Source organism: Oncorhynchus gorbuscha, linkage group LG09, assembly GCF_021184085.1.
Source record: "Oncorhynchus gorbuscha isolate QuinsamMale2020 ecotype Even-year linkage group LG09, OgorEven_v1.0, whole genome shotgun sequence".
NCBI classification, from domain to species: Eukaryota; Metazoa; Chordata; class Actinopteri; order Salmoniformes; family Salmonidae; genus Oncorhynchus; species Oncorhynchus gorbuscha.
The window spans coordinates 77,838,178-77,861,348 of NC_060181.1; the positions used below are offsets into that span (position 1 = coordinate 77,838,178).

At 44.0% G+C, this 23,171-nt stretch overlaps 1 pseudogene; it reads right to left on the reverse strand.

Moving 5' to 3' along the window:
• Positions 1-11,293: 11,293 nt before the first annotated feature.
• LOC124044449 lies at positions 11,294-21,368 on the reverse strand (annotated as a pseudogene).
• Positions 21,369-23,171: the final 1,803 nt, after the last annotated feature.

A 23,171-nucleotide genomic window follows, 5' to 3' on the forward strand; every position in this document is an offset into this window, starting at 1 on the left:
CAATGTTGTTGCTAGCACTTGCCCATAAAATAAAGCTTACCATCTGGGTCAACTTGGTTGAGCTAATGAAAACAGATTTAATGCGAGTGTCATCACACACCATTTCAAAGCACATGTGATGGTTGCCTAAGTACAATGTAATTACTAGTTGTTACAGAGCATATAGCTAGTTAAAATGAAGTGCATCTTGAGGGGAACTTGCATGTGATGAATGTGTACTTATACAGTACATTACCCATCCTGACAACCTGGCCCTCATTTTAACGTTTCTGGAAGAGTGATCCATTTTCACTTAGGGGTGTATTCACTTTTGTTGCCAGCGGTTTAGACATTAATGGCTGTGTGTTGAGTTATTTTGAGGGGACAGCAAATGTACACTGTTATACCAGCTGTACACTCACTACTTTACATTGTAGCAAAGTGTCATTTCTTCAGTGTTGTCACATGAAAAGATATACTCAAATATTTACAAAAATGTGAGGGGTGTACTCACTTTTGTGATATACTGTATTTACTCTGAGCTGCGCTTTGGGAGGTTGGTGGTAGATGGGAGGCCGTGTTGCCCAACCGAGTCCTTTGAAGAATGTCTCTGGTTGTCAATTGGATATGTTGTAGTAACGTTGTTGGGTGATAGACGGGATACTCTGTCTGTTCCTTCGTAACCCTTGTTTGCATCTGCTGTTGCTTACTCAACAGCTAGTGAATAAGAGTTAAAAGTTCATACCATTTGCAACCAAAGCTCATGCTGATGTTGGCTTCGTTCTGTAGTTATTATCTGAACCATTCTGACATAGGACCGTCGTCCTCACGTCCTCGGAACAGGAAGTTATATTGTCGTCAAGGGCTTATATAGGAAGAGATAGGAGGGCGTGTTTGAAAAGTTTTATAGCCCATGTCCCTTCACAGGGGCGGGCCACTGATTGAGCAGAGCCCTATCTTATGAAAACCCAAATCTCACATTTTAGAAGCTAAAATAACATTTAATCCCATCACAAATAATTTCCTATTCAAACATTTAAATTGAACAACAATTCCATGTGAATCCGATAACGTTGATGTGTAGATTTTCCACTGTAGATTTTGTCATCCTATCATTGATGAGAATGTCTCAGATGACAACCGATCTGACATCATATTCATTAAGTACCACCGCATATGTTCAATTGGTCGGATTACCAGAATATAGTTAATTTCCTCCCACCTACTGATTTTCCCAGAATCTCTATGTTAACCAAGGGTTTTGCAAATGTAACCTCAGTAGTGTAGAGAGAGGAAAAAGCGGGGTGAAGAGGTATTTATGACTGTCATAAACCAACCCCCCCAGGCCAACATCATGACACCAGTCATCAGAAACAGAGCATTGGGGTCGGTGCATGTCTGACATCAATGTGTGCGCAATTACAATGATGATTTATCATGGTCAATTTAAAAAAAGTTATAACATAAACATACTGTTGACAATTAGGCTATGGTGTAATAGAACGTTTGCCTTGTGTGGTAGGTTTTGTGGGTTTTCACACTCTTATGTAGGGGACATAACCAGTCATAAAATAACGCAATATATTGTGTCACAACAGGTCTAAATATAAACTATTTACACACAAAAGTATGTGGACACCTCTTCAAATTAGTGGATTTGTCTTATTCAACCACACCGTTATTGACAGGCGTATACAATTGAGCACACATCCATGCAATCTCTGTAGACAAACATTGACAGTAGAATAGCATGACTGAATTGCTCAGTGACATTCAAGGTGGCACCGTCATACATTTACATTTACATTTAAGTCATTTAGCAGACGCTCTTATCCAGAGCGACTTACAAATTGGTGCATTCACCTTATGACATCCAGTGGAACAGCCACTTTACAATAGTGCATCTAAATCTTTTAAGGGGGGGGGGGTGAGAAGGATTACTTTATCCTATCCTAGGTATTCCTTAAAGAGGTGGGGTTTCAGGTGTCTCCGGAAGGTGGTGATTGACTCCGCTGTCCTGGCGTCGTGAGGGAGTTTGTTCCACCATTGGGGAGCCAGAGCAGCGAACAGTTTTGACTGGGCTGAGCGGGAACTGTACTTCCTCAGTGGTAGGGAGGCGAGCAGGCCAGAGGTGGATGAACGCAGTGCCCTTATTTGGGTGTAGGGCCTGATCAGAGCCTGGAGGTACTGAGGTGCCGTTCCCCTCACAGCTCCGTAGGCAAGCACCATGGTCTTGTAGCGGATGCGAGCTTCAACTGGAAGCCAGTGAAGAGAGCGGAGGAGCGGGGTGATGTGAGAGAACTTGTCATAGGATGCCACCTTTCCAACAAATCAGTTTGTCAAATTTCTGCTCTGCTAGAGCTGCCCCGGTCAACTGTAAGTGCCATTATTGTGAAGTGGAAATGTCTAGGAGCAACAGCGAAGTGGTAGGCCACACAAGCTCACAGAACGGGATCGCCGAGAGCTAACGTGTGTAACTCGTAAAAATCCTCTGTCCTTGGTTGCAACACTTATTACCGAGTTTCAAACTGCCTCTGGAAAAAACGTCAGCACAATAACTGTTAATCGGGAGCTCCATGAAAGGGGTTTTCATGGCCGAGCAGCCGCACACAAGCCTAAGATCACCATGCGCATTGTCAAGCGTTGGCTGGAGTGGTTGAAAGAAGCGGTTGAAAGGAGGTGCGAGTAGTATGCACCAGATCTCCAGTGCTCACCCACAGCTCAGTTCAACCTGTGCCTGCATTCTGGATGGTCCGGGCTAAAGTGGTCATCCAGCCTGGAGGAGTGGTGCCAAGGCTGCGCACCAGAGCTCCAGTGCTCCCCACAGCCCGGTCCATCCGGTGCCTCCTCCACGCACCAGGCCTCCTGTAGGTCTCCCCAGCCTGGTGGGTCCTGTGGCAGCCCCACACACCAGGCTGTCTCTCCTTCTCCTCCCTCCAGGTTCTCTCTCCAGGCCAGAGCCTCCCATCTGTCCTGAGCTGCCAGAGCCACCCGTTTGCACTGAGCTGCCAGAGCCGCCTGTCTGTCCTGAGTTGCCAGAGCCACCTGTCTGTCCTGAGCTGCCAGAGCCGCCCGTCAGTCAGGAGCTGCCAGAGCCGCCCGTCAGTCAGAGGCTGCCAGAGCCGCCCGTCAGGAGCTGCCGGAGCCGCCCTTCACTCCGACGCTGCCGGAGTCATCCTTCACTACGCCGCTGCCGGAGTCACCCGTCTATTCAGGGCCCGCTGTTAGGGTCCCCAGTATGAGGTCCGGGGCGAGGGTCGCCGCTCCAAAGGCGCCACTTAAGTTGGCCAAGACTATGGTGGAGTGGGGTCCATGTTCTGCGCCAGAGCCGCCACCGCGGACAGACGCCCACCCAGACCCTCCCCTATAGGTTCAGGTTTTGCGACCGGAATCTGTACCTTTGGGGGGGGGGGGGGGTACTGTCACGTTTTGACCTTAGTTCCTTTTAAATGTCTTTGTGTTAGTTTGGTCAGGGCTTGAGTTGGGGTGGGTAGTCTATTGTGTTTGGCCTGGTATGGTTCTCAATCAGAAACAGCTGTCAATCGTTGTCTCTGATTGAGAGTCATACTTAGGTAGCCTGTTTTCCCATTTTGGTTGTGGGTGATTGTTTTCCGTTTTGTGCGTATTCCTTACAGAACTGTTTCGTTTTCGTTCTCGCTCTTTATTATTTTTGTCATTTCAGTGTTCAGTTTATTTTGTTTATTAAAATGAACACTTACCACGCTGCACCTTGGTCCTCTTCTCCTTCACCCAACGAAAACCGTTACACACTGGGCAACAACTGATTGAATCAACGTTGTTTCCTCATTATTTCAACAAAAAAGATAAATTCCGATGACACTGAATCAACGTGGAAAACTGATTTGATTTAGAAAAAGTCACTGCCTCCTTTTTTATCACCAGACTTTTAACCAAAATCCAATAACATGGTGAAATGTTTTGTTGATTTCGCGTTGAATTCACGTTAGTTGATAACTGAACCAAATGTAAATCAAAATTAGGCGTTTAACTGACGTCTGTTCCCAGTGGGCAGATAGGTCACATTCATTCACCCCAAAATATTAATTTCATAAATAATATGCTATTTATCCGAAGACAGGCTATCCATAAACAAACACAAAAACTTGGATGTCTCACATGGTTTGAGAGACAGAGCCATATATTTAAATAGCATAGTGTCACGAATATTACCGAAGGTGACTCCCCTTCTTGTTCGGGTGGCGCTCGGCGGTCGTCGTCGCCGGTCTGTCTACTAGCTATCACCGATCCGTTGTTCTGTGTTCCTTTGGTTTTGTCTGATTGGTAGCACCTGTTTCTTGTTTGGTTGTTAGGGTAGGGTTATATATAGTTTGTTCAGCCCGCTTCTGTTTCGTGCGGGCTTGTTCGTCTGTTCTTTGTTTGAGTGTATTTTGTTCATGTTATTTATCCGGGACATTAGGGCGTGTTTTTTCCCACATCTTTTGCTCTCTGCGCCTGACACCACACCTCCTCACTCATCTGCCGTAACACATAGTTGTTTCGAGATAAGCACCCGTAACAATGCATGACTATGAATGACTGAATAATGATGATGACTTTTGAAAGGTTGATAAATAATTCTCATGAGTGAAAGGTACAGTACTATCTACATTGTATAGTAGATATAACTGCAAACTGCCTTTGCACTCAGTCGATTAGTGTAGTTGAGGGGTCACAGAGTGTAAGTGCAGCCTGTAGCCTCCCTGTGGACAGGATTGAGTTTGACACTTGAAACATCCTTTTTAATAACATGTTTAACAACTAATTAGAAGCTGTTCGTGTGTGTGTGTGTGTCTGCGTGCTCACCTTGTCCCCCCCAGGTGTGTGTGTGTGTGTGTGTGTGTCTGCGTGCTCACATTGTCCCCAGGTGTGTGTGTGTAGCTGTGTAACATGAGAAGGTGTGTGCCAGAGAAGAGTCTAAATGTCATGAGAACAGATGGTTGGGAGATGATTAGATACAGCAGTAGCAGCAACATTTGGCAAACCAACATCAGTGCAGCCAAACCATTCACACAGACCTCAATAAATACTGACAGAAAGGACAGAAACATGATCGTTTTCTCTTTATTGCATGTCATGAGTAAATGATAGGCAGCTCTTTACAAACTCAAAGGCAACCTACAGTAGACCATCTTGTGCTTTTATTTTATTTTCATAATAGTCAACCCTTCTTTATGTAAGTAGACAGGCAGGTTTCTCAGAGGTCCGAAAAATATAGTTTTCCATTGATTTAGAGCATGTGATACCCCGCCTTCCCTCATGCCACCTTAAGGAGGCCCTCTTACTGTAACGGCATTCGTCTGTAGAAAGAGAGTCGGACCAAAATGCGGCGTGGTGGTTACTCATGTTCTTTAATGAAATTAGAACGATACATGAAATAACTAAATATGCAAAACAACAAACGAAACGCGAAAACAAACACACAGTGAAACCCAGGCTACCTAAATATGGTTCCCACTGGACTGAGGGGCAGCTCGGGACTGAGGTGGAAGCTCGGGACTGAGGGGAAGCTCAGGACTGAGGGGAAGCTCGGGACTGAGGGGAAGCTCAGGACTGAGGGGAAGCTCGGGACTGAGGGGAAGCTCAGGCAGGTAGTTGGCTCCGGCAGATCCTGGCTGGCTGTCTGGCGGATCTGGTAGAGTCTGGTTGACTGGCAGATCTGGAAGAGTCTGGTTGACTGGCAGATCTGGAAGACTCTGGTTGACTGGCAGATCTGGAAGAGTCTGGTTGACTGGCAGATCTGGAAGAGTCTGGCTGACTGGCAGATCTGGAAGAGTCTGGCTGACTGGCAGATCTGGAAGATCATGGCTGATTGGCGGATCCTGGCTGACTGGCGGATCCTGGCTGACTGGCGGATCTAGCTGCACTGGCTGCTCCATGCAGACTGGCAGCTCTGGCTGCTCTATGCAGACAGGCAGCTCTGGCTGCTCCATACAAACTGGCAGCTCTGGCTGCTCCATGCAGACTGACAGCTCAGGCTGCTCCATGCACACTAGCATCTCTATGCAGACTGGCAGGTCTGGCTGCTCCCTGCAGACTGACAGCTCAGGCTGCTCCATGCAGGCTGGCAGCTCAGGCTGCTCCATGCAGGCTGGCAGCTCAGGCTGCTCCATGCAGGCTGGCAGCTCAGGCTGCACCATGCAGGCTGGCAGCTCAGGCTGCTCCATGCAGACTAGCATCTCTATGCAGACTGGTAGCTCTGGCTGCTCCCTGCAGACTGACAGCTCAGGCTGTTCCATGCAGGCTGGCAGCTGTGGCAGCACTGAACATGTGGGAGACTCTGGCATCACAGGAGAGGAGGAAAGCGCTGGCTGCGCTGAACAGGCAGGACGCACTGAAGGCCTGGTGCGTGGTGCTGGAACTGGTGGTACTGGACCGAGGACACGCACAGGAAGCTTGGTGCGGGGAGCTGCCACCGGAGGACTGGTGTGTGAAGGTGGCACAGGATGGACCGGACCGTGAAGGTGTACTGGAGAGCCTGAGAGCAGGGCTGGCACAGGACGTGCGAGGCTAGGTAGGTACACAGGAGGCCCAGTGCGTGAGGCTGGCACAATTTTCACTAGCCGACTAACACGCACCTCAGGACGAGTATGGAGCGCTGACCCAGGTGCCATCAAATCTCCGGCACGCTCCGTCGGACGAATATCGTACCTAAAGCACCAAGCTAGCAACTCCCTCATTACTCTCTCCTCCACTTTCCCCATTAACTCCTTCACAGTCTCTGCTTCGCTCACCTCTAACACCGGCTCTGGTTCTGGTCTCCTCCTTGCCTCCTCACGATAAACAGGGAGAGTTGGCTCAGGTCTGACTCCTGACTCTGCCACACTCTCCCTGAGTCCCCCCCCAATACATTTTTTGGGCTTGACTCTTGGGCTTCCTTCTGCGCCGCCGTGCTTGTCTCTCCAACTCCATTCTCATATAACCCTCTTCGCACTGCTCCAGCGAATCCCAGGCGGGCTCCGGCACTCTCTCTGGGTCGACCGCCCACCTGTCTATTTCCTCCCAAGTAGTGTAGTCCCGATATTGTTGCTCCTGCTGCCGCTGTTGCTTCTCCTCATACCAGCGCCTCTCAGCTGGGGCGGAGATATTCTCCAGGCTGATCCCAGGGTCCTTCTCCGAACAATTCATCCTCCCATGTCCGTTCCTCCTTTCGCTGCTTCTGCTGTCACTGCCTGTCACCACGCTGCTTGGTCCGGGTGTGGTGGGTGATTCTGTAACGGCGTTCGTCTGTAGAAAGAGAGTCGGACCAAAATGCGGCGTGGTGGTTACTCATGTTCTTTAATGAAAATAGAACGATACATGAAATAACTAAATATGCAAAACAACAAACAAAACGCGAAAACCTATACAGCCTATCTTGTGACAACAAACACAGAGACAGGAACAATCACCCACAAACACACAGTGAAACCCAGGCTACCTTAATATGGTTCCCGATCAGAGACAACGAGAATCACCTGACTCTGATTGAGAACCGCCTCAGGCAGCCATAGACTATGCTCGACAACCCTACTCAACCACAATCCCAATACCTACTAAACCCCAATACAAAAACACACCACAAAATAAAACCCATGTCACACCCTGGCCTGACCAAATAAATAACGAAAACACAAAAACTAAGACCAAGGCGTGACACTTACGGAACAGGTGATGCAGGCTGGGGGTAGGTGTGTGTATCCCCCTGCCCCATAACCCCCATAAACATCTCACTGTGGACCAGAGCCTGGTGAAGCCAGGTTACACCAGAGAAGTGCGTCATCAGAGAAGCAGAAACGGTCCATGTAGAGACCCCCATCAGAGACCTTCAACACGTAATTACATCATTATTTTCTGACCGATAAGAGCGGCAGTTCGGGGCAAGGTTAGGGTTAAAATAAGCATCGCTGACAAATGCACCCAAGTGTAGTTTTCTCTCTTGTACTCTCTCTCGTTCTCTCTTTTAAATCACCATGTTATGTAACACGTGTCATATTGTGTTGGCCCACTAGGGAGCTGTTTTGTTGTACTAAGTTCTAATCAATAGCCTAGACCAGGGGTGTCAAACATACGGCCCGCGGGCCGGAACCGGCCCCCAAGGAGGTTCGATCAGGCCCGCAGAATAATTTGAAAGTGGAAAAAATGCATAAAAGACATGGAATTAATATTTTTAATTCGCTGCAATTCATGGATTATCCGCTAAGGGGCGCACTCTTTCCATCAGAGTAGAAGACAAGCCGCATCACTGAGACAGACTGAAAACAGCAGACGGTATCAATGCGCCATCTGCTGCTTGTTACGACGTTGTTAATACCTTGGTCTCTACCTCTCCGCTACACCTTCTTTAGCCAAAATGTCGTTATCCAAACGGAGAAAAGTAGATAAGGAGTGTAGAATTTTCAAAGAAAAATGGACCACGTCCTATTTATTTACAGAGATGCACGGAAAACCTTTGTGCTTGGTGTGTTTGCAACAAGTTTCGGTATTGAAGGAATATAATATTCGACTCCACTACGAGACTCATCACAGCGAAAAATATGACGGCTTGCAAGGACAACTGAGAAGAGATAAGATTAACGAATTGCTGGCGGGTCTGAGGAAACAGCAGTCAACTTTCATCCAGAGCCGAGAAGTCAGTGAAGCAGCGGTAAAAGCCAGCTACCTAATTGCTAGCGAAATAGCATTAGCATCGAAGCCGTATTCCGACGGTGACTTTGTTAAACGATGCATGATGAAGGCGGCTGAACTTGTATGTCCCGAGAAGCGACAAGCTTTTGCCAATATTAGCCTGACGAGGAATACTATAGCAGAGAGGATTTCGGAACTATCGGCAGATTTAGACAGTCAATTGAAACAGAGAGTCAAGTCATTTATTGCATTTTCCGTGGCAATTGACGAGAGCACTGACATCACAGACGTGGCCCAACTGGCCATATTTATTCGAGGAGTTGATGAGACATTGACTGTTACTGAAGAGTTTCTTGAGTTGGTGCCAATGATGGACACCACAACAGCCGAGGACATTTTCGGCTCTGTCGTTGCTGCATTGGACAGAGTTGGAGTGGACTGGTCCCGCGCTGTCAGCCTGGCTACAGACGGCGCGCCATCCATGGTCGGAAAGAAAGCAGGTGTCGCGACAAAGTTCAAAGACAAAGTACAAGCCCTTAATGGAGGAGATCGTTTCTGGACATTTCACTGTATTTTGCACCAGGAGGCATTGTGTTGCAAGTCGCTGAAAATGGACCACGTCATGGAGGTGGTTGTTCGCACTGTAAATTTCATCCGGTCCAGAGGTCTGAACCATCGTCAGTTTGACAAACTTCTCAGCGACAGCAACATTACCCACAGCCTGCCATACCACACTGAAGTGAGATGGTTAAGCCGAGGCGCTGTGCTGAGGCATTTCTTTGATCTACGAGAGGAAATCGGACAGTTCATGGAGAAAAAGGAAAACCGGTGTTGGAATTACAATCTCAGGAATGGCTACGGGACCTTGCATTCTTGGTTGATATTACTGAACACTTGAACAATCTGAACAAAATGTTGCAAGGCTGCAAAAAAGTTGTCACACAGTTTTCTGACAACATACATGCATTTAAGTTGAAGCTGACTTTGTGGGAGATGCAACTGGCAAATGGCAACCCTGCTCATTTCCCTGTCTGAGAGATGTGTGTGTGACCAGACCTGATGCGGACATGAAACGGTACAAAGTGCAGGACTACTGCGGGAGTTTGAGAAACGTTTTCAATTTGGTGAACTTGAGACAGAATTTTCAGTTTTTCGCTCACCTTTCACAGTTAAAGCTTCTGATCTGCCGGTCGAAATTCAGCTAGAGATAATTGATTTGCAGTGTGATGCAGATTTGAAGGGCAAATTTGCCTCTGTAGGTCTGGACAGATTTTATCAGTATCTACTACCAGGGTACCCCAAATTAACAGCCCTGGCTGCTAAAATTTTGTGCATGTTTGGGACAACCTACCTTTGTGACCAAATTTTCTCAGTGATGAATATCAATAAAACAAAAATGCGTTCAAGGCTCACAAACAAGCACTTAAATGACATTCTGAAAGTGACAGCTAGTCAGGACATGACACCTGGTGTTGATGCACTTGTACAGGTCAAAAGATGCCAAGTTTCAGGTACAAATACAAGTCCAGACTAGACTAACACCTTTAAAATGCTGCCTTAGATACTGTTTGCATTGAAAGAATACAGCTCTGTGAAGATGAATCCTTACTGTGGTGATTTAAAAAATGTGCACTTTAATGTTAGTCAGCAGCTTCAAAACAAAAGTTGTGTGATGGAATTCTACTGTTCATACAACTCCATACATTTTCAGTATGTATTGTATGTGTATGTATGTTTCATGTATGAAGTTTACAGATTTACAGGACAGGCAACACTTTCTTCATTACACATTTAAAATCACTCTCCTTAGTTTGTAAGGTGTACGCAGGATTACATTTAGATTTTATATGCGTATGTGTAAGTGGTTTAAAAATTCCTTTCTTTAAAAGTCTCATTTAATCTTAAAGTGCATTACTATATTTTTCAGTACCAATTAAAGTTTTGTGCCTTTGTACAATCAGTGGGATCAGTTGCAATGCATATTTGTGAATGATTAAATTGCACATTTGTCTAAGGAAATATGAGGTGTTTCATGAAATGTTTTGTAAAAGGATAGTTCATTAAATTTCAATATTTTCCTAATGTTCTTGTGCTTCTTTACACCAAAACAAAGGAAAGACATGATATTTTGGTTATTTATAGCAGAGTATGGTATAATTTTAATGGTCCGGCCCACTTGACATCTCCCTAGGCCGTATGTGGCCCACGATGCGAAATGAGTTTGACACCCCTGGCCTAGACTGTATGTTTGTGTATGTGTATCTTATATTATAATTTTAGCTTGTTTGTAAATATATAATCAACTCAACTGGTGTGGTACGGACTCATTGGTGGGACTCGGGTTTGTGCAGAACTACGGATTATGCGACATTCAGAATGAGACTGTAGAGGAAATTGATTAATTACCGACTGTTGTAAAATCGATATTCTGATAGTCTTTGAGTTAATTTGGGAAATAGAAACTCGATAAAACCAAACTTTCCCCATGGTTCCCCAGGTTAATGAGTTAATAATGACCTAATTCATTTAATCACGTAATTATGAACCATTAATCATTTGATGAGCAGCAGTCGTCACATTAATCAATACAACATCACGGAAATGACCATCAGCCTCCTGCATATACCACCAGTCTGGGTACACAACAGAGGAGTGGAAGAAGTTGATGTTTTTAACAGTTTATTACTGTTTATTGCTCTCCACGGAAGAGGAGAGCCACACACTTGAACTCTGACTGGAGGTCCTTGATAATCACGGTCAGGATAGTCATGTCTATGGTCAGGATAGCCATGAAGATACTCTGCCTTGAAGATATCTCCACACCTCTACTAGAACTGGGAAATGCCAATGACCTCACGATACAATATTGTTATGCAGGTGAATGAGGACCCAAAAGCGACTTGGCGAAAACAGAGTCTTTAATCCAGTTTAAGGAAATAGCAATACTCCTAGACAAATCGGAGCGGTAAATAAAGCATAAGAAACCATTTCACTCGTAATCACGAGAACTGACTGGAGACTCGATAATGAACTGCAGGTTGCCTCGGGAAGGCACTTGACCGTAGCAGACTCAGACACCTGCTCACCACGCAGCATCTGAGGGAAACACGACACGACAGGGCGAAACAAAGACACAGCACGGTGAACAGTATACAAGGATCCGACAGGACAGAACCGGAAAACAAGGGGAGAAATAGGGACTCTAATCAGGGGGAAAAGATAGGGAACAGGTGTGGGAAGACTAAATGATTAATTAGGGGAATAGGAACAGCTGGGAGCAGGAACGGAACGATAGAGAGAAGAGAGAGAGAGAGGGAGAGAGAAAAAGGGGAACGAACCTAAAAAGACCAGCAGGGGGAAAACGAACAGAAGGAAAAGCAAAATGACAAGACAATATAAGACAAAACATGACAAATATTATCACAATACTTAGGTGCAAATATGATATGTATTGCGATTCTTAGGATTATCCTGATTCTTTACGTATTGCGATTTGATAGTGATTTCATTGCGATTCGATGTTCCAAACATATTGCTCACCATATGTCTGTTTTGATCAGTCATGGAAATAAAAAACTGAAAATAAATTGGCTCTCTATTTAAAAAGAAGGTTTTGAAGGAAAAATACTGGAGTTGTGGTGAAAATAACTAGAGAAAATATGTTATTAAAATGACACAATATATCAGGGTCTCAACTTTGGTTCTAGAAGTGGGGGGGACATAACCTGGCAGAGGGTCCTCCCTCAGAATTTCTTTGGGCATCTAAGCTCATTACCTGCATTTCTACTAGGGCCGTCCCCGACTAAAGCAAATCTTGGTCCACCAAGAGTATTCGTTTAACTAGATACATAACTAGGCTTATGGTAGAGAAAGGAACATTAAATTATCTGGAAACAACTCTGGTGGACATTCCTGCAGTCTGCATGTCAGCAGTCAGCATGCCAATTGCACGCTCCCGCACGCTCCCTCAAAACTTGAGACAACTTTGGCATTGTGTTGTGTGACAAAATTGCCCATTTTAGAGTGGCTTTTTGTTGTCCCCAGAACAAGGTGCACCTATGTTATGATCATGCTGTTTAGTCATATTCTTGATATGCCAGACCTGTCAGGTGGGTGGATCATCTTGGCAATTAAGGAAATCTCACTAACAGTGATGTAAACAAATGTGTGTGCAACATTTGAGAGAAACACGATTTTTGTGCTTAAGGAACATTTCGGGATCTTTTCAGCTCATGAAACATGGGACCAACACTTTACATGTTGCTTTTATATTTTTGTTCAGTGTATAAGTCTTTGTATCTCAAAATCATTGTCTGGTTAATCTATATTCTATCTACAGTAAATCACAATTATACAAATCTAAACATTCCCGAGCTCACTGGCACAGGAAACTCTGAGGGCCTGGAATATTTTAGTTCGCTAGTGCAAGATTCAGGCTGGACCCAAGTTAATAGTTGATACAATATTTCAAGTTTGTTGCAGACAGCCAATATGTAGCCAATGTGATTAATAGGATATTTATTTTTCTCAGGACAATTTCTACCTGCAGGCTGCAATGTATTTATTTGTTGGCTTTATGTCGGCTATTTTTACATAGTTGGCAATGGCAATAGAAGTTACTTTTTAGGATTGTATCATTTTAATTTAGATTTGGATAGAATTGTGATTAACCACATAACCACACAGATTTTGAGATATGAAGATGTTATTATAAATTAAATTAAACTGTTTCCCTAGAAACGGTAAGATAAATTGTCATTCAACATGAGAAAGGTTGCTGACTCCTCGTGTAACCTATTACCGGCAACTCTAGGAGAGTAATAGCAGAATCTGCAAAAGCCAGCAGGAGCGGGAGGAGAATAGTTGGGTCAGGTTAGGTTTTCTGATTATTCTGATCTCTGGTGCCCTCTTGAGGCAGTTGTCTTATTTCATCAAACCGTAATCTTACAGCATCAGACAAGCTCAGTGAGTATAGGTGATTTTCACTACTCTCTACAGTAACAAATACACACAGAACATTCACACATTAATGAATTATCAATAGCAAATCGGAGGTGTTGTTTTCAAGGAAGTGTTTACATTCTGTTGCTTTTTTCTAAAAAAACAAGGGGGTGTGTGTGCCTGCATGCATGCGTGTGTACCATAGAGGACTCTTTTTATCTGTCCCATTATGGTGTCTGAGTGCCAGTGGCATGCATTCATGGATGCCAAGGGAAGCCAGACCAAAAATGACCAAAAAACATTCAAATGAATTGATCTTTTGTCTTGCTGTGTTTCATAAATGTCCTTCCATTTGCAAGAGGCTGAATATATTTCACTGGAGAAAGCATCCAAGCGAACGAAACAGCTCCCCTCGGTCTCTGTATGTCTCGCCCATCTATCCTGTCTGGTCAAAAAGAGTATGACATTTTTGCCGCCTGAGCATTGAATTTAGGGGAAACCAGCGAGCATTTATGTTCCCTTGATAAAAAACAATTCAATAATAATAGCCAATAAGCATTTACCTACACTGAGTAAGCTAAGCTGTGAATTGTCCTTGGCACACCCCAAAAAAGTCTCAAGGGAAGCCAGTTTGGATTAGAAGCCAAACGTCATTGACAGAAAACTTGAGTTGTTGCATCCCATTGTGTCGTTGTTCTCCAGTGGCTAGCTAACTAAAATCGTCCCTTTCCTGAATTAGCTATGGATGGAGATAGAGATTTGGACTTGTGGCTTTACTTAATTCTCCGTATTGGCCAATGGTTATAACGGTGATTCTGATCCAACCATAAATTCATATGTTGTGCTCCTGAAAAAAACTGGAAAAAATCCATTGTGCTCCTGGCCTGAGAGGATGGAAATTTAACATGGAGCTAGATGTAGTAAACGTTAGGCTAATGTTAACTAGCTGGCCTGGCACATAGTTGCCCATGAAAGGAAGTTAGGCTAGTGAGCAAGCATTTTACCCAGGTAGCCTAGGACAACAAAAATGAAAAGTGTGTATGACCGTTTCGGTAACATGAAAGAGGAGGGTGGCATTGGCGTTTCTCTACAAGTAGGGTGAGTCAACATGTTTTTTCTACACACACACCTTGTAATCCGAAAATGTCAGAAACATTTAACTTGCTTGACCATGCTGTAGGTCATGTAACTGTTTATTACATGCAATACGTTTTGTGAACTTCCTCAGACAGATGTAGCTGTCTTGTGATGAAACAACGGTGTGGTTGATTTTATTTTGGCACTGTGTCTTCTTATTGTCTCGGCCTTAGGCCTACATATCAGTGTGTCAAGGCATATGAGCTAACAGGTTGTAGAGCAAACAAAGCAATTATCACAACGCATAGGTTGTAATATGGATTTATTTCCCTGGCTTGTTTTCCTGCTGATTTGACCCACTTACTGCTACTGGTGAGCACATGGGCAGCGCCATTGAGGCATCTCCATTTTCATGTAGTCAATTTTCTTCTTCTACTATGCTATGAGTTAGTAAACAAACTGAAAGGGTGCATACTGCCAACAGGTATAAAGCCAAGTTTGGCGATTTACTGCCACCTGCAGGTGTGGAACGTTTGCTCAGGAGTATAAATCATTGGCTGATCCATTCTGATGACCCATATGGAATTATGTAATCCTTCCTTAACGCATAGAAAGTCCCACCTAGTTGACTACTTTAAAATGATGAAAGTCCTCAATGGTGCTGCCCTTGATAAAACCAGATTGTGGGCACTAGAGTCCTCTATCTATCTATATGGTCAAGTTCACTGAGTAGTCTTGCTTCTGCGATCACACTTTCTCTCCATTCATGTCCCACCACGTGACAGTTGTCTATGATGTTTTGTCCACAAAACGCTTCACAACTCAACTTCTTAGTGGTGCCCATAAAGAACGAGCGATACTGTGAAGACTGACAGATATACAGAGCAAACCAAATCAAGCAGAATTATTTGAAAGTGTTTGAGCCAGGTGTGCTCCCTACCCAGGTCAGTGGTCTCTGTGCTTCTGTCTCTAGGCACGTTGTCTGAGGAGGATGGGAGGTGGAGGGAGCTGAAGGAGACTAATACACAGAAAATAAAGATACTTTTGGATACTTTTAAAAAGTGGTTCGACAAACATGTTATTGATTATTGTGGCTGCCGCAAGTGCCACTCGAGATAAGCGGGTTGCTTGTATTTCCCCGTTTGTATTTGTAAAATTGCTGACCCTGTGTCACGTTCTGTCCATTGTTCATATGTGTTTTCCTTGTTTTAGTGTTGGTCAGGATGTGAGCTGGGTGGGAATTCTGTTGTGTGTCTGGTTTGTCTATTTCTATGTTTGGCCTGATATGGTTCTCAATCAGAGGCAGGTGTTAGTCATTGTCTCTGATTGGGAACCATATTTAGGTAGCCTGTTTTGTGTTGGGTTTTGTGGGTGATTGTTCCTGTCCCTGTGTTTGCACCAGATAGGACTGTTCATGTTTTTATATAGTCTGTTCATGTATAGTCTGTTCATGTATAGTCTGTTCATGTATAGTCTGTTCATGTATAGTCTGTTCATGTATAGTCTGTTCATGTATAGTCTGTTCATGTATAGTCTGTTCATGTATAGTCTGTTCATGTATAGTCTGTTCATGTATAGTCTGTTCATGTATAGTCTGTTCATGTATAGTCTGTTCATGTATAGTCTGTTCATGTATAGTCTGTTCATGTATAGTCGTCTTAATTAAAAACATGAATAACCACCACGCTGCATTTTGGTCCGCCTCTCTTTCACCAGAAGAAAACCCTTACACCCTGCAACTACAGTATGTTGGACGAGGTCTCTATCTCAGTAAAGATTTAATCAATTAAATCAAATGCTGAGCAGACTGACAGAGCAGTCATCAATTCACAGCCTACTTACCTTGGACTTTTAGTCCCCTGGATGCAGAAGTGGTAAGAACCTTCCCACTGTGCTCCCACAGGCACACACACACACACGGGTAGATACCCTCCTCTGCTTTGGAAGCGCCGTAAACTGACAGAACTCTCACATTCGTTTGGAATTAAAGACAAAACAGCAGACCAACATTTAAAGCAGAGCTTGATGATGAGTTGGTTGTTAGTGCTGGGCTACAACAAAAACACAGGCAACCCTTAGGAGCTTTAGGGCAGGAGTTGAGAACCAATGGTACATCGCTTGTGTTAGTATTCCGGTTAAATTTCCTTTCCCATCCTGACACAGTTGTTCCACGAGGGTCAGGACATGGGATAGCGATGCTGTCTGCTAGCTCTGAGATATGGCTGAACAGGACTGAGTTGTTGAACAGTTGGGCTTTGACCACAATCACCTCTGTCACAGACATGAGGCAGGTGTCTGCTGCCTTCCTCCTGGAACATAGATACATTAAAATATGCAGTGTACAACAAGCTATCAGAAATACACACACTAGTTTGAATTTAATCTGGGCCCGTAATGAAACACTGTCATAACTAATGATCTTCTCTAACATATCAGCCATTATATTCAACAGCTATTGATAAGAACATTGTCCAGTTCAACACACTTCATCATATTTTAAATGTACAGTCTAAAATAAACAAATAAAGTACAAAAGGTACGCACAGCTGATGTGGTTCCTGTACCATTAGAGACTGAAAATAGACTTACTAAGTCAGTGGAGACCTTGGTTGAGACCATGCAGTTTCCAACCCAACCACAGTTTATACTGACACTACTGTAAATAGTACCAGGCCAGTCGTACCAGTGTATACAGTACCACTACACTGACATATTACACTAATAGTTCTGTTATTGATAAAAAGCCTCTCAATTTGCACAATTTACAAATTTCTTAAGAGGATACTCAATCACACTGGTATCTCAATCATATAAATTGGAAAAGAAAATGCCCAATGCTTGTTCACCATCAAAAACATATGTTGTTCTTTATGATAAAAGCTTAAATACTTTGTTTTTAATGGTCAGCGAGTGCTGTGCCTTTTCCTTTTCAATGATGATACATGTTTTGGGTTGCATCTTGACTCATCTTGATCGCCCTCCACTTCTTTCCATCTTAATCATTAAAATAAACAAACAGGTCATTGTCACGCCCTGACCATATTTATCTATGTTATGTGTTATTTTGATTAGGTCAGGGTGTGACAAGGGTGGTTGTGTGTGTTTTTGTCCTGTCTATGTTTTTTGTATATCTATGGGGTTTTCGTATGTCTAGGTAATGTAGGTCTATGGTGGTCTGCATTGGTTCCCAATCAGAGGCAGTTGTTTATAGTTGTCTGATTGGGGATTCTATTTAGATTGCCATTTTCCATTTTGGTTTGTGGGTTATGTTCTATGTTTAGTTGCCTGTTTGCACTAGTCATATAGCGTCACGGTTCGTTCTTTTCATTAAAAGAGTTACGTACGCTTATCACGCTGCGCCTTGGTCTCCTAATTATGACGACAGTCATAGTATAATTCAAGGCTTGACTTGAGGTCACAGTTCAATTACACAGCAAAAGGTTTCCAGGAATAAGCTCTAGGACCAAGGTTGGCCATCCAAGCCATAGAGCAAAATATCCATATAAAGACATTATACACATTGTCAAATACCTAATACAGTTCTGTGCTATAGTATGTCCCAGGTGTTTGATAAAGTTCTATACATCGCAGTTGTTGGCTGAGGATTCAGACCCCCTTTTTGGCTCAGAGGGCATGTGGTATCTCATACACTTCCAGAAGTAGCCATTAGGAGCTGCAGTTGAGCTGCTGTTTCCAGAGCTGGGCCTCCACCTCATGGCTTCCTCCTACTGTAGCTTAGTGACTCAAGCAGGGAGGTGTAGTCTCCCTTGGCATCTGTCTCCACCAGGACCACCTGGAGCCCATGTTGGATCAAAGCGTCGTATAGGCCAATCTGTTGGTCTTAGCCAGGGTGGTCCTGCAGCTTCTGTTGCATAATAACTGGTAATCAGGATTCATGTTGGAGTCCAGAGGGGATCCACTCTGGGCTGACAGGAGGATTATGAGTCGTCTGCTTCTCTGTAAAGTATCAAATCAAATGTATTTATATAGCCCTTCGTACATCAGCTGATATCTCAAAGTGCTATACAGAAACCCAGCCTAAAACCCCAAACAGCAAGCAATGCAGGTGTTGAAGCACGTTGGCTAGGAAAAACTCCCTAGAAAGGCCAAAACCTAGGAAGAAACCTAGAGAGGAACCAGGCTATGAGGGGTGGCCAGTCCTCTTCTGGCTGTGCCGGGTGGAGATTATAACAGAACATGGCCAAGCTGTTCATATGTTCATAAATGACCAGCAAGGTCAAATAATAGGTCTGGTACAGGTAGCACATCCGGTGAACAGGTCAGGATTCCATAGCCGCAGGCAGAACAGTTGAAACTGGAGCAGCAGCACGGCCAGGTGGACTGGGGACAGCAAGGAGTCATCATGCCAGGTAGACCTGAGGTATGGACCTACGGCTCAGGTCCTCCGAGAGAGAGAAAGAGAAAGAGAGAATTAGAGAGAGCATACTTAAATTCACACAGGACACCGGATAAGACAGGAGAAGTACTCCAGATAACAAATTGCCACTAGCCCCCCGACACAAACTACTGCAGCATAAATACTGGAGGCTGAGACAGGAGGGGTCAGGAGACACTGTGGCCCCATCCGATGATATCCCCGGACAGGGTCAAACAGGAATGATATAACCCCACCCACTTTTCCAAAGCACAGCCCCCACACCACTAGAGGAATATCTTCAACCACCAACTTACCACCCTGAAACAAGTCCGAGTATAGCCCACAAAGATCTGCTACGGCACAACCCAAGGGGGGCGCCAACCCAGACAGGAAGATCTCATCAGTGACTCAACCCACTCAAGTGACTCACCCCTCCTAGGGACGGCATGAAAGAGCACCAGTAAGCCAGTGACTCAGCCCCTGTAATAGGGTTAGAGGCAGAGAATCACAGTGGAAAGAGGGGAACCGGCCAGGCAGAGACAGCAAGGGCGGTTCGTTGCTCCAGAGCCTTTCCGTTCACCTTCACACTTCTGGGCCAGACTACACTCAATCATATGACCCACTGAAGAGATGAGTCTTCAATAAAGACTTAACGGTTGAGACCGAGTCTGTCTCTCACATGGGTAGGCAGACCATTCCATAAAAATGGAGCTCTATAGGAGAAAGCCCTGCCCCCAGCTGTTTGCTTAGAAATTCTAGGGACAATTAGGAGGCCTGTGTCTTGTGACCGTAGCGTACGTGTAGGTATGTACGGCAGGACCAAATCAGAGAGATAGGTCGGAGCAAGCCCATTTAATGCTTTGTAGGTTAGCAGTAAAACCTTGAAATCAGCCATTGCCTTGACAGGAAGCTAGTGTAGGGAGGCTAGCACTCTCGCTCTGGATAAGAGCGTCTGCTAAATGACTTAAATGTAATGTAATGTAATGAGTAATACGATCACATTTTTTGGTTCTAGTCAAGATTCTATCAACCGTATTTAGCACAAACCAAAGTGTATTTATTGCTTTATCCAGGTAGCCAGAAAGTAGAGCATTGCAGTAGTCTAACCTAGAAGTAACAAAAGCATGGATACATTTTTCTGCATTTTTGGACAGAAAGTTTCAGATTTTTGCAATGTTACGTAGAAAAAGCTGTCCTTGAAACAGTCTTGATATGTTCGTCAAAAGAGAGATCAGGGTCCAGAGTAATGCAGAGGTTCTTCAGTTTTATTTGAGACAACTGTACAACCATTAAGATTAATTGTCAGATTCAACAGAAGATCTTTGTTTCTTAGGACCTAGAACAAGCATCTGTCACTTCCTTATGTCTGAAACACAGGCTTCTAGCGAGGGCAATTTTGGGGCTTCACCATGTTTCATTGAAATGTACAGCTGTGTGTCATCCGCATAGCAGTGAAAGTTAACATTATGTTTTCGAATGACATCCCCAAGACATAAAATATATAGTGAAAACAATAGTGGTCCTAAAACAGAACCTTGAGGAACCCCTACATTTACAGTTGACTTGTCAGAGGATAAACCATTCAGAGACAAACTGATATATTTTGGACAGATAAGATCTAAACCAGGCCAGAACTTGTCAGTGTAGACCATTTGGGTTTCCAATCTCTCCAAAAGAATGTGGTGATCGATGGTATCAAAAGCAGCACTAAGGTCTAGGACCACGAGGACAGATGCAGAGCCTCGGTCTGATGCCATTAAAAGGTCATTTACCACCTTCACAACTGCAGTCTCAGTGCTGTGAGGGGGTCTAAAACCAGACTGAAGCATTTCGTATACATTGTCGTCAGGAAGGCAGTGAGTTGCTGCGCAACAGCCTGTTCTAATATTTTTGAGAGGAATGGGAGGTTCGATATAGGCCGATAGTTTTTAAAATATTTTCTGGGTCAAGGTTTGGCTTTTTCAAGAGCGGCTTTATTACTGCCACTTTTAGTGAGTTTGGTACACATCCGATGGATAGAGCGCTGTTTATTATGTTCAACATAGCAGGGCCAAGCACAGGAAGCAGCTCTTTCAGTAGTTTAGTTGGAATAGGGTCCAGTATGCAGCTTGAAGGTTTAGAGGCCATGATTATTTTCATCATTGTGTTAAGAGATATAGTATAGCAGAGTTGTGCAGACTTAGGACAACGAGCTTTGAAGGAATACGCAGATTTAAAGAGGAGTTTGGGTATTTTCTGTATACCAGGGAGCTAGTTTCTTATGAGAAATGGTTTTCGTTTTTAGTGGTGCAACTGCATCTAGGGTATTGCGCAAGGTTAAATTGAGTTCCTCAGTTACGTGGTTAACTGACTTGACGTCCTCTGACATCCTTGGGTAGGCAGAGGGAGTCTGGAAGGGCATCAAGGAATCTTTGTTGTCTATGAATTTATAACATGACTTTTGATGCTCCTTGGTTGGGGTCTGAGCAGATTATTTGTTGCAATTTCAAACGTAATACAATGGTGGTCCGATAGTCCAGGATTATGAGGAAAAACATTCAGATCCACAACATTTATTCCATGGGACAAAACTAGGTCGAGAGTATGACTGTGACAGTGAGTAGGTCCAGAGACATAGTCGACAAAACCCACTGAGTCGATGATGACTCCAAAAGCCATTTGAAGTGAGTCTGTGGACTTTTCCATGTGAATATTAAAGTCACCAAAAATTTGAATATTATCTGCTATGACTACAAGGTCCGATAGGAATTCCGGGAACTCAATGAGGAACACTGTATATGGCCCAGGAGGCCTGTAAATAGTAGCTATAAAAAGTGATTGAGTAGGCTGCATAGATTTCATGACTAGAAAAAAAGTTTAAAACGTCATAAACATGGGAATTTAGTCTTATTTGTTGAACGGGGATTATGCAGTAGATTTAAGATTCAAAGTGCCACGATTGAGTTCTCGAAAGCAAATTTTATGTGCCTAATTGATCTAGATTAAGGCCGGGATTCAATCTGATTGTGGGTTGTCAACAGTGCAGCTTTTAAAGGCAATATTCCTGCAATCCCAGAGATCGCAATTACGGTGAACACTGTATATGTCGGCTCAATTAGAAAGTGCCTTTAAAAGCTGCATTGTCAACAGCCCACTATCAGATTGAATCCTGGCCCAAAGCAGTAACATGACACAGAGCATTAGCAAAACTTCAATAGAAATGTGTTTGTGTCTGGGTACCTTCTCCAGGGAGGTCGTCCTGGCCTGCTGACAGAGTGTGTATCCGTATCGTCTCTCCAGCAGCTCAGATAGAACCTGCAGAGCAAACGTCTCTGCCCTGGACAACCCATGGTGCTTTCAAAACTACTGGGAACAAAAAAAAAATGAGGAATCATGATGACGTCACATCAGTGATCTTCATGTCGTATATCTAGAAAGAGGCCAGAGTTCCGAATTTACAATTCCGAGTTCCCAGTTGTCTTGAACTCACTAAAGTCAGATTTTGCAGTTCCAAGTCAAGTTGTTTTGAGCACGGCACAAATCATGCTTCATTGACAGCATGGCCAATGTTGACTGTTTAGAATTTTAAACTAGGAAAAAAATAGCCTTAATCTTAGACTTGGGACCACACAGCTACTCCACTGAATAGCAGGCTAGTAATTGCTTCGCAATGCTTGCAGTTAGCCACACTGATTCCTTCTAAACCACTCATTGAATTTGCATCCAATGTGAGTCTTTATGTTGAATGGCCGATGAGCATTGTCTATCATTCATCTTCCTTATTTCTCTCCATATGATAAGGATTAAAAAGGATTGGCCAGTAGACTATCAACTTGATTCATGAGGATGACTGCTAGCTAGACTTTGAAAGTATGTTGGATCAGTCCAATCAAAGCTATTGTAGATTTAATGTGATTTGACGTCATTTTATCTGTGGCCAATTATCTTGAGCCTCTAAGGGCACTTCTAATGTAACTCTATGGCAGCACCCAAGTGTCTTGAATTTTCTAGCTCTACCCTTAGACTTGGCAGTGACGTAGTGTCCCCATGAGTGACAGAACACTGAGCCAATCACGGCGCAACGCTGCGTATTTTCTGCTGGTTTGCCCCACCACAGAAAGCACTGAGCTAGAATAAAACACCTGAATTTTGTAACTGCCTTAATCAAGAAAACCAAAAAAGGCCATGTTTG